At 30.7% G+C, this 15165-nt stretch overlaps 1 protein-coding gene across 1 annotated transcript in view; it reads right to left on the bottom strand.

Moving 5' to 3' along the window:
* The window catches only part of LOC107452876 (puratrophin-1), a 388240-nt gene that overhangs the window by 309468 nt on the left and 63607 nt on the right, over window positions 1-15165 (bottom strand). The window lies entirely within an intron of this gene.

Genomic DNA, 15165 nt, shown 5'->3' with positions numbered 1-15165 from the left:
TCATCGTTTTGAAGAGATGGAAGACGCGAGAAGATCCACACCCATGGAAAGAAAAATGACATTTTTCTGATATTGGAGAGAAATCCTTTCTGAGAGTGTGTTAATATTTACTATTATTGATCTTGTTTAAAAATTAATTTATATCATCTTAGATTATGTTTAACGCAAAGTACGTTTTATTCTTTTTTACTAGGTTCAGAATGGATACATTTCTCCAATGAAGAACGATTGTCAAGGATGATTTCATCGTTTTGAAGAGATGGAAGACGCGAGAAGATCCACACCCATGGAAAGAAAAATGACATTTTTCTGATATTGGAGAGAAATCCTTTCTGAGAGTGTGTTAATATTTATTATTGATCTAGCTTAAAAATTAATTTAAATCATCTTAGATTATGTTTAACGCAAAGTACGTTTTATTCTTTTTTACTAGGTTCAGAATGGATACATTTCTCCAATGAAGAAAGATTGTCAGGGATGATTTCATCGTTTTGAAGAGATGGAAGACGCGAGAAGATCCACACCCCTGGAAAGAAAAATGACATTTTTTCTGATGTTGGAGATAAATCCTTTCTGAGAGTGTGTTAATATTTATTATTATTGATCTTGCTTAAAAATTAATTTATATCATCTTAGATTATGTTTAACGCAAAGTACGTTTTATTCTTTTTTACTAGGTTCAGAATGGATACATTTCTCCAATGAAGAAAGATTGTCAAGGATGATTTCATCGTTTTGAAGAGATGGAAGACGCGAGAAGATACACACCCATGGAAAGAAAAATGACATTTTTCTGATATTGGAGAGAAATCCTTTTTGAGGGTGTGTTAATATTTATTATTATTGATCTTGCTTAAAAATTAATTTATATCATCTTAGATTATGTTTAACGCAAAGTACGTTTTATTCTTTTTTACTAGGTTCAGAATGGATACATTTCTCCAATGAAGAAAGATTGTCAAGGATGATTTCATCGTTTTGAAGAGATGATAGACGCGAGAAGATCCACACCCATGGAAAGAAAAATGGCATTTTTCTGATATTGGAGAGAAATCCTTTCTGAGAGTGTGTTAATATTTATTATTGATCTAGCTTAAAAATTAATTTATATCATCTTAGATTATGTTTAACGCAAAGTACGTTTTATTCTTTTTTACAAGGTTCAGAATGGATACATTTCTCCAATGAAGAAAGATTGTCAAGGATGATTTCATCGTTTTGAAGAGATGGAAGACGCGAGAAGATCCACCCCCATGGAAAGAAAAATGACATTTTATCTGATGTTGGAGAGAAATCCTTTCTGATAGTGTGTTACTATTTATTATTGATCTAGCTTAAAAATTAATTTATATCATCTTAGATTATGTTTAACGCAAAGTACGTTTTATTCTTTTTTACTAGGTTCAGAATGGATACATTTCTCCAATGAAGAAAGATTGTCAAGGATGATTTCATCGTTTTGAAGAGATGGAAGACGCGAGAAGATCCGCACCCATGGAAAGAAAAATGACATTTTTTCTGATGTTGGAGATAAATCCTTTCTGAGAGTGTGTTAATATTTATTATTGATCTAGCTTAAAAATTAATTTATATCATCTTAGATTATGTTTAACGCAAAGTACGTTTTATTCTTTTTTACTAGGTTCAGAATGGATACATTTCTTAAATGAAGAAAGATTGTCAAGGATGATTTCATCGTTTTAAAGAGATGGAAGACGCGAGAAGATCCACACCCATGGAAAGAAAAATGACATTTTTCTGATATTGGAGATAAGTCCTTTCTGAGAGTGTGTTAATATTTATTATTGATCTAGCTTAAAAATTAATTTATATCATCTTAGATTATGTTTAACGCAAAGTACGTTTTATTCTTTTTTACTAGGTTCAGAATGGATACATTTCTCCAATGAAGAAAGATTGTCAAGGATGATTTCATCGTTTTAAAGAGATGGAAGACGCGAGAAGATCCACACCCATTGAAAGAAAAATGACATTTTTCTGAGATTGGAGAGAAATCCTTTCAGAGAGTGTGTTAATATTTATTATTGATCTAGCTTAAAAATTAATTTATATCATCTTAGATTATGTTTAACGGAAAGTACGTTTTATTCTTTTTCACTAGGTTCAGAATGGATACATTTCTCCAATGAAGAGAGATTGTCAAGGATGATTTCATCGTTTTGAAGAGATGGAAGACGCGAGAAGATCCACACCCATGGAAAGAAAAATGACATTTTTCTGATATTGGAGAGAAATCCTTTCTGAGAGTGTGTTAATATTTATTATTGATCTAGCTTAAAAATTAATTTATATCATCTTAGATTATGTTTAACGCAAAGTACGTTTTATTCTTTTTTACTAGGTTCAGAATGGATACATTTCTCCAATGAAGAAAGATTGTCAAGGATGATTTCATCGTTTTGAAGAGATGGAAGACGCGAGAAGATCCACACCCATGGAAAGAAAAATGACATTTTTCTGATATTGGAGAGAAATCCTTTCTGAGAGTGTGTTAATATTTATTATTATTGATCTTGTTTAAAAATTAATTTATATCATCTTAGATTATGTTTAACGCAAAGTACGTTTTATTCTTTTTTACTAGGTTCAGAATGGATACATTTCTCCAATGAAGAACGATTGTCAAGGATGATTTCATCGTTTTGAAGAGATGGAAGACGCGAGAAGATCCACACTCATGGAAAGAAAAATGACATTTTTCTGATATTGGAGAGAAATCCTTTCTGAGAGTGTGTTAATATTTATTATTGATCTAGCTTAAAAATTAATTTAAATCATCTTAGATTATGTTTAACGCAAAGTACGTTTTATTCTTTTTTACTAGGTTCAGAATGGATACATTTCTCCAATGAAGAAAGATTGTCAGGGATGATTTCATCGTTTTGAAGAGATGGAAGACGCGAGAAGATCCACACCCCTGGAAAGAAAAATGACATTTTTTCTGATGTTGGAGATAAATCCTTTCTGAGAGTGTGTTAATATTTATTATTATTGATCTTGCTTAAAAATTAATTTATATCATCTTAGATTATGTTTAACGCAAAGTACGTTTTATTCTTTTTTACTAGGTTCAGAATGGATACATTTCTCCAATGAAGAAAGATTGTCAAGGATGATTTCATCGTTTTGAAGAGATGGAAGACGCGAGAAGATCCACACCCATGGAAAGAAAAATGACATTTTTCTGATATTGGAGAGAAATCCTTTCTGAGTGTGTGTTAATATTTATTATTGATCTAGCTTAAAAATTAATTTATATCATCTTAGATTATGTTTAACGCAAAGTACGTTTTATTCTTTTTTACTAGGTTCAGAATGGATACATTTCTCCAATGAAGAAAGATTGTCAAGGATGATTTCATCGTTTTGAAGAGATGGAAGACGCGAGAAGATCCACACCCATGGAAAGAAAAATGACATTTTTCTGATATTGGAGAGAAATCCTTTTTGAGGGTGTGTTAATATTTATTATTATTGATCTTGCTTAAAAATTAATTTATATCATCTTAGATTATGTTTAACGCAAAGTACGTTTTATTCTTTTTTACTAGGTTCAGAATGGATACATTTCTCCAATGAAGAAAGATTGTCAAGGATGATTTCATCGTTTTGAAGAGATGGAAGACGCGAGAAGATCCACACCCATGGAAAGAAAAATGACATTTTTCTGATATTGGAGAGAAATCCTTTCTGAGAGTGTGTTAATATTTATTATTGATCTAGCTTAAAAATTAATTTATATCATCTTAGATTATGTTTAACGCAAAGTACGTTTTATTCTTTTTTACTAGGTTCAGAATGGATACATTTCTCCAATGAAGAACGATTGTCAAGGATGATTTCATCGTTTTGAAGAGATGGAAGACGCGAGAAGATCCACACCCATGGAAAGAAAAATGACATTTTTCTGATATTGGAGAGAAATCCTTTCTGAGAGTGTGTTAATATTTATTATTGATCTAGCTTAAAAATTAATTTATATCATCTTAGATTATGTTTATCGCAAAGTACGTTTTATTCTTTTTTACTAGGTTCAGAATGGATACATTTCTCCAATGAAGAACGATTGTCAAGGATGATTTCATCGTTTTGAAGAGATGGAAGACGCGAGAAGATCCACACCCATGGAAAGAAAAATGACATTTTTCTGATGTTGGAGAGAAATCCTTTCTGAGAGTGTGTTAATATTTATTATTGATCTAGCTTAAAAATTAATTTATATCATCTTAGATTATGTTTAACGCAAAGTACATTTTATTCTTTTTTACTAGGTTCAGAATGGATACATTTCTCCAATGAAGAAAGATTGTCAAGGATGATTTCATCGTTTTGAAGAGATGGAAGACGCGAGAAGATCCACACCCATGGAAAGAAAAATGACATTTTATCTGATGTTGGAGAGAAATCCTTTCTGATAGTGTGTTAATATTTATTATTGATCTAGCTTAAAAATTAATTTATATCATCTTAGATTATGTTTAACGCAAAGTACGTTTTATTCTTTTTTACTAGGTTCAGAATGGATACATTTCTCCAATGAAGAAAGATTGTCAAGGATGATTTCATCGTTTTGAAGAGATGGAAGACGCGAGAAGATCCACACCCATGGAAAGAAAAATGACATTTTTTCTGATGTTGGAGATAAATCCTTTCTGAGAGTGTGTTAATATTTATTATTGATCTAGCTTAAAAATTAATTTATATCATCTTAGATTATGTTTAACGCAAAGTACGTTTTATTCTTTTTTACTAGGTTCAGAATGGATACATTTCTTAAATGAAGAAAGATTGTCAAGGATGATTTCATCGTTTTGAAGAGATGGAAGACGCGAGAAGATCCACACCCATGGAAAGAAAAATGACATTTTTCTGATATTGGAGATAAATCCTTTCTGAGAGTGTGTTAATATTTATTATTGATCTAGCTTAAAAATTAATTTATATCATCTTAGATTATGTTTAACGCAAAGTACGTTTTATTCTTTTTTACTAGGTTCAGAATGGATACATTTCTCCAATGAAGAAAGATTGTCAAGGATGATTTCATCGTTTTAAAGAGATGGAAGACGCGAGAAGATCCACACCCCTGGAAAGAAAAATGACTTTTTTTCTGATGTTGGAGATAAATCCTTTCTGAGAGTGTGTTAATATTCATTATTATTGATCTTGCTTAAAAATTAATTTATATCATCTTAGATTATGTTTAACGCAAAGTACGTTTTATTCTTTTTTACTAGGTTCAGAATGGATACATTTCTCCAATGAAGAAAGATTGTCAAGGATGATTTCATCGTTTTGAAGAGATGGTAGACGCGAAAAGATCCACACCCATGGAAAGAAAAATGACATTTTTCTGATATTGGAAAGAAATCCTTTCTGAGAGTGTGTTAATATTTATTATTGATCTAGCTTAAAAATTAATTTATATCATCTTAGATTATGTTTAACGCAAAGTACATTTTATTCTTTTTTACTAGGTTCAGAATGGATACATTTCTCCAATGAAGAAAGATTGTCAAGGATGATTTCATCGTTTTGAAGAGATGGAAGACGCGAGAAGATCCACACCCATGGAAAGAAAAATGACATTTTATCTGATGTTGGAGAGAAATCCTTTCTGATAGTGTGTTAATATTTATTATTGATCTAGCTTAAAAATTAATTTATATCATCTTAGATTATGTTTAACGCAAAGTACGTTTTATTCTTTTTTACTAGGTTCAGAATGGATACATTTCTCCAATGAAGAAAGATTGTCAAGGATGATTTCATCGTTTTGAAGAGATGGAAGACGCGAGAAGATCCACACCCATGGAAAGAAAAATGACATTTTTTCTGATGTTGGAGATAAATCCTTTCTGAGAGTGTGTTAATATTTATTATTGATCTAGCTTAAAAATTAATTTATATCATCTTAGATTATGTTTAACGCAAAGTACGTTTTATTCTTTTTTACTAGGTTCAGAATGGATACATTTCTTAAATGAAGAAAGATTGTCAAGGATGATTTCATCGTTTTGAAGAGATGGAAGACGCGAGAAGATCCACACCCATGGAAAGAAAAATGACATTTTTCTGATATTGGAGATAAATCCTTTCTGAGAGTGTGTTAATATTTATTATTGATCTAGCTTAAAAATTAATTTATATCATCTTAGATTATGTTTAACGCAAAGTACGTTTTATTCTTTTTTACTAGGTTCAGAATGGATACATTTCTCCAATGAAGAAAGATTGTCAAGGATGATTTCATCGTTTTAAAGAGATGGAAGACGCGAGAAGATCCACACCCCTGGAAAGAAAAATGACTTTTTTTCTGATGTTGGAGATAAATCCTTTCTGAGAGTGTGTTAATATTCATTATTATTGATCTTGCTTAAAAATTAATTTATATCATCTTAGATTATGTTTAACGCAAAGTACGTTTTATTCTTTTTTACTAGGTTCAGAATGGATACATTTCTCCAATGAAGAAAGATTGTCAAGGATGATTTCATCGTTTTGAAGAGATGGTAGACGCGAAAAGATCCACACCCATGGAAAGAAAAATGACATTTTTCTGATATTGGAAAGAAATCCTTTCTGAGAGTGTGTTAATATTTATTATTGATCTAGCTTAAAAATTAATTTATATCATCTTAGATTATGTTTAACGGAAAGTACGTTTTATTCTTTTTCACTAGGTTCAGAATGGATACATTTCTCCAATGAAGAAAGATTGTCAAGGATGATTTCATCGTTTTGAAGAGATGGAAGACGCGAGAAGATCCACACCCATGGAATGAAAAATGACATTTTTCTGATATTGGAGAGAAATCCTTTCTGAGAGTGTGTTAATATTTATTATTGATCTAGCTTAAAAATTAATTTATATCATCTTAGATTATGTTTAAAGCAAAGTACGTTTTATTCTTTTTTACTAGGTTCAGAATGGATACATTTCTCCAATGAAGAAAGATTGTCAAGGATGATTTCATCGTTTTGAAGAGATGGAAGACGCGAGAAGATCCACACCCATGGAAAGAAAAATGACATTTTTCTGATATTGGAGAGAAATCCTTTCTGAGAGTGTGTTAATATTTACTATTATTGATCTTGTTTAAAAATTAATTTATATCATCTTAGATTATGTTTAACGCAAAGTACGTTTTATTCTTTTTTACTAGGTTCAGAATGGATACATTTCTCCAATGAAGAACGATTGTCAAGGATGATTTCATCGTTTTGAAGAGATGGAAGACGCGAGAAGATCCACACCCATGGAAAGAAAAATGACATTTTTCTGATATTGGAGAGAAATCCTTTCTGAGAGTGTGTTAATATTTATTATTGATCTATCTTAAAAATTAATTTAAATCATCTTAGATTATGTTTAACGCAAAGTACGTTTTATTCTTTTTTACTAGGTTCAGAATGGATACATTTCTCCAATGAAGAAAGATTGTCAGGGATGATTTCATCGTTTTGAAGAGATGGAAGACGCGAGAAGATCCACACCCCTGGAAAGAAAAATGACATTTTTTCTGATGTTGGAGATAAATCCTTTCTGAGAGTGTGTTAATATTTATTATTATTGATCTTGCTTAAAAATTAATTTATATCATCTTAGATTATGTTTAACGCAAAGTACGTTTTATTCTTTTTTACTAGGTTCAGAATGGATACATTTCTCCAATGAAGAGAGATTGTCAAGGATGATTTCATCGTTTTGAAGAGATGGAAGACGCGAGAAGATCCACACCCATGGAAAGAAAAATGACATTTTTCTGATATTGGAGAGAAATCCTTTCTGAGAGTGTGTTAATATTTATTATTGATCTAGCTTAAAAATTAATTTATATCATCTTAGATTATGTTTAACGCAAAGTACGTTTTATTCTTTTTTACTAGGTTCAGAATGGATACATTTCTCCAATGAAGAAAGATTGTCAAGGATGATTTCATCGTTTTGAAGAGATGGAAGACGCGAGAAGATCCACACCCATGGAAAGAAAAATGACATTTTTCTGATATTGGAGAGAAATCCTTTCTGAGAGTGTGTTAATATTTATTATTATTGATCTTGTTTAAAAATTAATTTATATCATCTTAGATTATGTTTAACGCAAAGTACGTTTTATTCTTTTTTACTAGGTTCAGAATGGATACATTTCTCCAATGAAGAACGATTGTCAAGGATGATTTCATCGTTTTGAAGAGATGGAAGACGCGAGAAGATCCACACTCATGGAAAGAAAAATGACATTTTTCTGATATTGGAGAGAAATCCTTTCTGAGAGTGTGTTAATATTTATTATTGATCTAGCTTAAAAATTAATTTAAATCATCTTAGATTATGTTTAACGCAAAGTACGTTTTATTCTTTTTTACTAGGTTCAGAATGGATACATTTCTCCAATGAAGAAAGATTGTCAGGGATGATTTCATCGTTTTGAAGAGATGGAAGACGCGAGAAGATCCACACCCCTGGAAAGAAAAATGACATTTTTTCTGATGTTGGAGATAAATCCTTTCTGAGAGTGTGTTAATATTTATTATTATTGATCTTGCTTAAAAATTAATTTATATCATCTTAGATTATGTTTAACGCAAAGTACGTTTTATTCTTTTTTACTAGGTTCAGAATGGATACATTTCTCCAATGAAGAAAGATTGTCAAGGATGATTTCATCGTTTTGAAGAGATGGAAGACGCGAGAAGATCCACACCCATGGAAAGAAAAATGACATTTTTCTGATATTGGAGAGAAATCCTTTCTGAGTGTGTGTTAATATTTATTATTGATCTAGCTTAAAAATTAATTTATATCATCTTAGATTATGTTTAACGCAAAGTACGTTTTATTCTTTTTTACTAGGTTCAGAATGGATACATTTCTCCAATGAAGAAAGATTGTCAAGGATGATTTCATCGTTTTGAAGAGATGGAAGACGCGAGAAGATCCACACCCATGGAAAGAAAAATGACATTTTTCTGATATTGGAGAGAAATCCTTTTTGAGGGTGTGTTAATATTTATTATTATTGATCTTGCTTAAAAATTAATTTATATCATCTTAGATTATGTTTAACGCAAAGTACGTTTTATTCTTTTTTACTAGGTTCAGAATGGATACATTTCTCCAATGAAGAAAGATTGTCAAGGATGATTTCATCGTTTTGAAGAGATGGAAGACGCGAGAAGATCCACACCCATGGAAAGAAAAATGACATTTTTCTGATATTGGAGAGAAATCCTTTCTGAGAGTGTGTTAATATTTATTATTGATCTAGCTTAAAAATTAATTTATATCATCTTAGATTATGTTTAACGCAAAGTACGTTTTATTCTTTTTTACTAGGTTCAGAATGGATACATTTCTCCAATGAAGAACGATTGTCAAGGATGATTTCATCGTTTTGAAGAGATGGAAGACGCGAGAAGATCCACACCCATGGAAAGAAAAATGACATTTTTCTGATATTGGAGAGAAATCCTTTCTGAGAGTGTGTTAATATTTATTATTGATCTAGCTTAAAAATTAATTTATATCATCTTAGATTATGTTTATCGCAAAGTACGTTTTATTCTTTTTTACTAGGTTCAGAATGGATACATTTCTCCAATGAAGAACGATTGTCAAGGATGATTTCATCGTTTTGAAGAGATGGAAGACGCGAGAAGATCCACACCCATGGAAAGAAAAATGACATTTTTCTGATGTTGGAGAGAAATCCTTTCTGAGAGTGTGTTAATATTTATTATTGATCTAGCTTAAAAATTAATTTATATCATCTTAGATTATGTTTAACGCAAAGTACATTTTATTCTTTTTTACTAGGTTCAGAATGGATACATTTCTCCAATGAAGAAAGATTGTCAAGGATGATTTCATCGTTTTGAAGAGATGGAAGACGCGAGAAGATCCACACCCATGGAAAGAAAAATGACATTTTATCTGATGTTGGAGAGAAATCCTTTCTGATAGTGTGTTAATATTTATTATTGATCTAGCTTAAAAATTAATTTATATCATCTTAGATTATGTTTAACGCAAAGTACGTTTTATTCTTTTTTAATAGGTTCAGAATGGATACATTTCTCCAATGAAGAAAGATTGTCAAGGATGATTTCATCGTTTTGAAGAGATGGAAGACGCGAGAAGATCCACACCCATGGAAAGAAAAATGACATTTTTTCTGATGTTGGAGATAAATCCTTTCTGAGAGTGTGTTAATATTTATTATTGATCTAGCTTAAAAATTAATTTATATCATCTTAGATTATGTTTAACGCAAAGTACGTTTTATTCTTTTTTACTAGGTTCAGAATGGATACATTTCTTAAATGAAGAAAGATTGTCAAGGATGATTTCATCGTTTTGAAGAGATGGAAGACGCGAGAAGATCCACACCCATGGAAAGAAAAATGACATTTTTCTGATATTGGAGATAAATCCTTTCTGAGAGTGTGTTAATATTTATTATTGATCTAGCTTAAAAATTAATTTATATCATCTTAGATTATGTTTAACGCAAAGTACGTTTTATTCTTTTTTACTAGGTTCAGAATGGATACATTTCTCCAATGAAGAAAGATTGTCAAGGATGATTTCATCGTTTTAAAGAGATGGAAGACGCGAGAAGATCCACACCCCTGGAAAGAAAAATGACTTTTTTTCTGATGTTGGAGATAAATCCTTTCTGAGAGTGTGTTAATATTCATTATTATTGATCTTGCTTAAAAATTAATTTATATCATCTTAGATTATGTTTAACGCAAAGTACGTTTTATTCTTTTTTACTAGGTTCAGAATGGATACATTTCTCCAATGAAGAAAGATTGTCAAGGATGATTTCATCGTTTTGAAGAGATGGTAGACGCGAAAAGATCCACACCCATGGAAAGAAAAATGACATTTTTCTGATATTGGAAAGAAATCCTTTCTGAGAGTGTGTTAATATTTATTATTGATCTAGCTTAAAAATTAATTTATATCATCTTAGATTATGTTTAACGGAAAGTACGTTTTATTCTTTTTCACTAGGTTCAGAATGGATACATTTCTCCAATGAAGAAAGATTGTCAAGGATGATTTCATCGTTTTGAAGAGATGGAAGACGCGAGAAGATCCACACCCATGGAATGAAAAATGACATTTTTCTGATATTGGAGAGAAATCCTTTCTGAGAGTGTGTTAATATTTATTATTGATCTAGCTTAAAAATTAATTTATATCATCTTAGATTATGTTTAAAGCAAAGTACGTTTTATTCTTTTTTACTAGGTTCAGAATGGATACATTTCTCCAATGAAGAAAGATTGTCAAGGATGATTTCATCGTTTTGAAGAGATGGAAGACGCGAGAAGATCCACACCCATGGAAAGAAAAATGACATTTTTCTGATATTGGAGAGAAATCCTTTCTGAGAGTGTGTTAATATTTACTATTATTGATCTTGTTTAAAAATTAATTTATATCATCTTAGATTATGTTTAACGCAAAGTACGTTTTATTCTTTTTTACTAGGTTCAGAATGGATACATTTCTCCAATGAAGAACGATTGTCAAGGATGATTTCATCGTTTTGAAGAGATGGAAGACGCGAGAAGATCCACACCCATGGAAAGAAAAATGACATTTTTCTGATATTGGAGAGAAATCCTTTCTGAGAGTGTGTTAATATTTATTATTGATCTATCTTAAAAATTAATTTAAATCATCTTAGATTATGTTTAACGCAAAGTACGTTTTATTCTTTTTTACTAGGTTCAGAATGGATACATTTCTCCAATGAAGAAAGATTGTCAGGGATGATTTCATCGTTTTGAAGAGATGGAAGACGCGAGAAGATCCACACCCCTGGAAAGAAAAATGACATTTTTTCTGATGTTGGAGATAAATCCTTTCTGAGAGTGTGTTAATATTTATTATTATTGATCTTGCTTAAAAATTAATTTATATCATCTTAGATTATGTTTAACGCAAAGTACGTTTTATTCTTTTTTACTAGGTTCAGAATGGATACATTTCTCCAATGAAGAAAGATTGTCAAGGATGATTTCATCGTTTTGAAGAGATGGAAGACGCGAGAAGATCCACACCCATGGAAAGAAAAATGACATTTTTCTGATATTGGAGAGAAATCCTTTCTGAGTGTGTGTTAATATTTATTATTGATCTAGCTTAAAAATTAATTTATATCATCTTAGATTATGTTTAACGCAAAGTACGTTTTATTCTTTTTTACTAGGTTCAGAATGGATACATTTCTCCAATGAAGAAAGATTGTCAAGGATGATTTCATCGTTTTGAAGAGATGGAAGACGCGAGAAGATCCACACCCATGGAAAGAAAAATGACATTTTTCTGATATTGGAGAGAAATCCTTTTTGAGGGTGTGTTAATATTTATTATTATTGATCTTGCTTAAAAATTAATTTATATCATCTTAGATTATGTTTAACGCAAAGTACGTTTTATTCTTTTTTACTAGGTTCAGAATGGATACATTTCTCCAATGAAGAAAGATTGTCAAGGATGATTTCATCGTTTTGAAGAGATGATAGACGCGAGAAGATCCACACCCATGGAAAGAAAAATGGCATTTTTCTGATATTGGAGAGAAATCCTTTCTGAGAGTGTGTTAATATTTATTATTGATCTAGCTTAAAAATTAATTTATATCATCTTAGATTATGTTTAACGCAAAGTACGTTTTATTCTTTTTTACAAGGTTCAGAATGGATACATTTCTCCAATGAAGAAAGATTGTCAAGGATGATTTCATCGTTTTGAAGAGATGGAAGACGCGAGAAGATCCACCCCCATGGAAAGAAAAATGACATTTTATCTGATGTTGGAGAGAAATCCTTTCTGATAGTGTGTTACTATTTATTATTGATCTAGCTTAAAAATTAATTTATATCATCTTAGATTATGTTTAACGCAAAGTACGTTTTATTCTTTTTTACTAGGTTCAGAATGGATACATTTCTCCAATGAAGAAAGATTGTCAAGGATGATTTCATCGTTTTGAAGAGATGGAAGACGCGAGAAGATCCGCACCCATGGAAAGAAAAATGACATTTTTTCTGATGTTGGAGATAAATCCTTTCTGAGAGTGTGTTAATATTTATTATTGATCTAGCTTAAAAATTAATTTATATCATCTTAGATTATGTTTAACGCAAAGTACGTTTTATTCTTTTTTACTAGGTTCAGAATGGATACATTTCTTAAATGAAGAAAGATTGTCAAGGATGATTTCATCGTTTTAAAGAGATGGAAGACGCGAGAAGATCCACACCCATGGAAAGAAAAATGACATTTTTCTGATATTGGAGATAAGTCCTTTCTGAGAGTGTGTTAATATTTATTATTGATCTAGCTTAAAAATTAATTTATATCATCTTAGATTATGTTTAACGCAAAGTACGTTTTATTCTTTTTTACTAGGTTCAGAATGGATACATTTCTCCAATGAAGAAAGATTGTCAAGGATGATTTCATCGTTTTAAAGAGATGGAAGACGCGAGAAGATCCACACCCATTGAAAGAAAAATGACATTTTTCTGAGATTGGAGAGAAATCCTTTCAGAGAGTGTGTTAATATTTATTATTATTGATCTTGCTTAAAAATTAATTTATATCATCTTAGATTTTGTTTAGCGCAAAGTACGTTTTATTCTTTTTTACTAGGTTCAGAATGGATACATTTCTCCAATGAAGAAAGATTGTCAAGGATGATTTCATCGTTTTGAAGACATGGAAGACGCGAGAAGATCCACACCCATGGAAAGAAAAATGACATTTTTTCTGATGTTGGAGATAAATCCTTTCTGAGAGTGTGTTAATATTTATTATTATTGATCTTGCTTAAAAATTAATTTATATCATCTTAGATTATGTTTAACGCAAAGTACGTTTTATTCTTTTTTACTAGGTTCAGAATGGATACATTTCTCCAATGAAGAAAGATTGTCAAGGATGATTTCATCGTTTTGAAGAGATGGTAGACGCGAAAAGATCCACACCCATGGAAAGAAAAATGACATTTTTCTGATATTGGAAAGAAATCCTTTCTGAGAGTGTGTTAATATTTATTATTGATCTAGCTTAAAAATTAATTTATATCATCTTAGATTATGTTTAACGGAAAGTACGTTTTATTCTTTTTCACTAGGTTCAGAATGGATACATTTCTCCAATGAAGAAAGATTGTCAAGGATGATTTCATCGTTTTGAAGAGATGGAAGACGCGAGAAGATCCACACCCATGGAATGAAAAATGACATTTTTCTGATATTGGAGAGAAATCCTTTCTGAGAGTGTGTTAATATTTATTATTGATCTAGCTTAAAAATTAATTTATATCATCTTAGATTATGTTTAAAGCAAAGTACGTTTTATTCTTTTTTACTAGGTTCAGAATGGATACATTTCTCCAATGAAGAAAGATTGTCAAGGATGATTTCATCGTTTTGAAGAGATGGAAGACGCGAGAAGATCCACACCCATGGAAAGAAAAATGACATTTTTCTGATATTGGAGAGAAATCCTTTCTGAGAGTGTGTTAATATTTACTATTATTGATCTTGTTTAAAAATTAATTTATATCATCTTAGATTATGTTTAACGCAAAGTACGTTTTATTCTTTTTTACTAGGTTCAGAATGGATACATTTCTCCAATGAAGAACGATTGTCAAGGATGATTTCATCGTTTTGAAGAGATGGAAGACGCGAGAAGATCCACACCCATGGAAAGAAAAATGACATTTTTCTGATATTGGAGAGAAATCCTTTCTGAGAGTGTGTTAATATTTATTATTGATCTATCTTAAAAATTAATTTAAATCATCTTAGATTATGTTTAACGCAAAGTACGTTTTATTCTTTTTTACTAGGTTCAGAATGGATACATTTCTCCAATGAAGAAAGATTGTCAGGGATGATTTCATCGTTTTGAAGAGATGGAAGACGCGAGAAGATCCACACCCCTGGAAAGAAAAATGACATTTTTTCTGATGTTGGAGATAAATCCTTTCTGAGAGTGTGTTAATATTTATTATTATTGATCTTGCTTAAAAATTAATTTATATCATCTTAGATTATGTTTAACGCAAAGTACGTTTTATTCTTTTTTACTAGGTTCAGAATGGA

This window comes from Parasteatoda tepidariorum, chromosome 4, assembly GCF_982258835.1.
Source record: "Parasteatoda tepidariorum strain Cologne lab strain chromosome 4, Ptep-v5.0, whole genome shotgun sequence".
NCBI lineage: Eukaryota > Metazoa > Arthropoda > Arachnida > Araneae > Theridiidae > Parasteatoda > Parasteatoda tepidariorum.
The sequence above is the reverse complement of the archived record's forward strand: the minus strand, read 5'-3'. Positions and strand labels throughout refer to the sequence as shown.